Here is a 2,441-nt window from a genome sequence, read left to right as displayed (position 1 = left end):
CGAGTTTGGACAACTGACGGTTCATCTTGTTGCTCAGATTAGGTAATTTTATTTTAATTTTAAGTTTTTGTTTTTATTCTTTTTATTTTCAAAAAAAATTTTCAAAAAAAAAAATTTTTTTTTAATAAAAGTAAATTATTCTATGTTCTTCAGAATTTTTAAGAATGAATTCTAGAGTTTCTTCATGATTTGTTGAAGCCTGGCTGGCTGTCAAGCCATGTCTAAATTTTTGGACTGAGGCTTCCACTTATCATGACAAGAGCCCTTGGACTCTCATCTAATCAGTTGTTATATGCCTGATTTGTATCTGCTGAAGCTTGGCTGGCCATTGGCCATGTCTAGTGTTTTGGACCGGAGCTTTCACTGAAAGCTTGGCTGGCTAGTGAGCCATGTCTAATTCCTGGACCGGAGCTTTAGACTAACATTGCATGATTCCTGGAATTCTCATTAAAAATTTTGAAATCCTTATTTTTATTTTTCCAATTAATTTTCGAAAAATCCAAAAAAAAATTAATAAAATCATAAAAACCAAAAATTTGATGTTTCTTGTTTGAGTCTAGTATCAATTTTTAAGTTTGGTGTCAATTGCATCTTGTTAATTTCATTAAAATTTTCGAAAACTCATGCATGATGTTCTTCATAATCTTCAAGTTGTTCTTGATGATTTGCTTTGTTTGATCTTTGCATTTTTATGTTTTGTGTCTTTTCTTGTTTTTCATATGCATTTTCAATTTGTTAGTGTCTAAAGTTTGAAAATTTCTAAGTTTGGTGTCTTGCATGTTTTTCTTTTCTTAAAAATTTTCAAAAATAAGTCTTGATGTTCATCTTGACCTTTAAAGTGTTCTTGGTGTTCATGTTGACATTCAAAGTGTTCTTGCATGCATTGTGTGATTTGATTCATAATTTTCATGTTTTGAGTCTTTTCATTGTTTTTCTCTTTCTTCATTAAAAATTCGAAAAAAAAAAAAATATCTTTCCCTTATTCTCTCATAAATTTTCGAAAATTTGAGTTGACTTTTTCAAAACTTTTTAAAATTTAATTGTTTCTTATAAGTCAAGTCAAATTTTTAATTTAAAAATCCTATCTTTTCAAAAATTTTTCAAAAATCAAATCATTTTCAATTTTCTTCTTAATATTTTCGAAAATTTCAAAATGATTTTCAAAAATCTTTTTCTTATTTCTATTTCATATTTTCGAAATTAATGCTAACAATTAATGTGATTGATTCAAAAATTTTATGTTTGTTACTTGCCTAATAAGAAAAGTTCAATCTTTAAATTTTAAAAATCATATCTTTTTGTTTCTTGTTAGTCAAGTAATCAACTTTAATTTTCAAAATCAAATCTTTTTAAGTTTATTTTTCAAATCTTTTTCAAAATAAATTTCAATCACATCTTTTTCAAATCAATTTCAAATCTTTTCTAACTTCTTATCTTTTCAAAATTGATTTTCAAATCTTTTTCAATTAATCTTATCTTTTTGTTTGATTCTTATCTTTTTCAAAACTACCTAACTAATCCTCTCTCTCCAATTTTCGAAAATCACTAACCTCTTTTTTAAAATTCTTTCTAATTAACTAATTGTTTTAAATTTCAATTTTATTTCTTTTTATATTTTTGAATTCTAATTAATTAATTTAATAAAAACAAAAATGTTTTCCTTTTATTTTAATTTGAAATTCGAATTCTTCATCTTCTCTCTTCTCTATTCTACTCTCCTATTCTTCTCTTCTTATACTTACATAAAGAATCTCTATACTGTGACATAGAGGATTCCATATTTTCTTTTGTGTTCTCTTCTTTTTCATATGAGCAGGAACAAGGATAAGAACATTCTTGTTGAAGCTGATCCTGAACCTGAAAGGACTCTGAAGAGGAAGCTAAGGGAAGCTAAAGCACAACTCTCTGGAGAAAATATGACAAAAATTTTCAAAAAAGAAGGAGACATGGCCGAAAATAATAACAATGCAAGGAAGATGCTTGGTGACTTTACTGCACCAAATTCCAATTTACATGGAAGAAGCATCTCAATCCCTGCCATTGGAGCAAACAATTTTGAGCATACACTTCTGAAAGGAATCCTGTGAGTAATGGGACGCCTCAGAGGAAGGAAGTTCTTGAAATTGATACTCTGAATGCCATATTGGCTCAGAATAAAATGTTGACTCAGTAAGTCAATATGATTTCTTAGAGTCTGAATGGATTGCAAGCTGCATCCAACAGTACTCAAGAGGCATCTTCTGAAGAAGAAGCTTATGATCCTGAGAACCTTGCAATAGCAGAGGTGAATTACGTGGGTGAACCCTATGGAAACACCTATAATCCCTCATGGAGAAATCATCCAAATTTCTCATGGAAGGATCAACAAAAGCCTCAACAAGGCTTTAATAATGGTGGAAGAAACAGGTTTAGCAATAGCAAGCTTTTTCCATCATCCACTC

This window comes from Arachis ipaensis, chromosome B05, assembly GCF_000816755.2.
Source record: "Arachis ipaensis cultivar K30076 chromosome B05, Araip1.1, whole genome shotgun sequence".
In the NCBI taxonomy this organism is placed as follows: domain Eukaryota; kingdom Viridiplantae; phylum Streptophyta; class Magnoliopsida; order Fabales; family Fabaceae; genus Arachis; species Arachis ipaensis.
Note: the sequence above shows the minus strand (reverse complement) of the source record.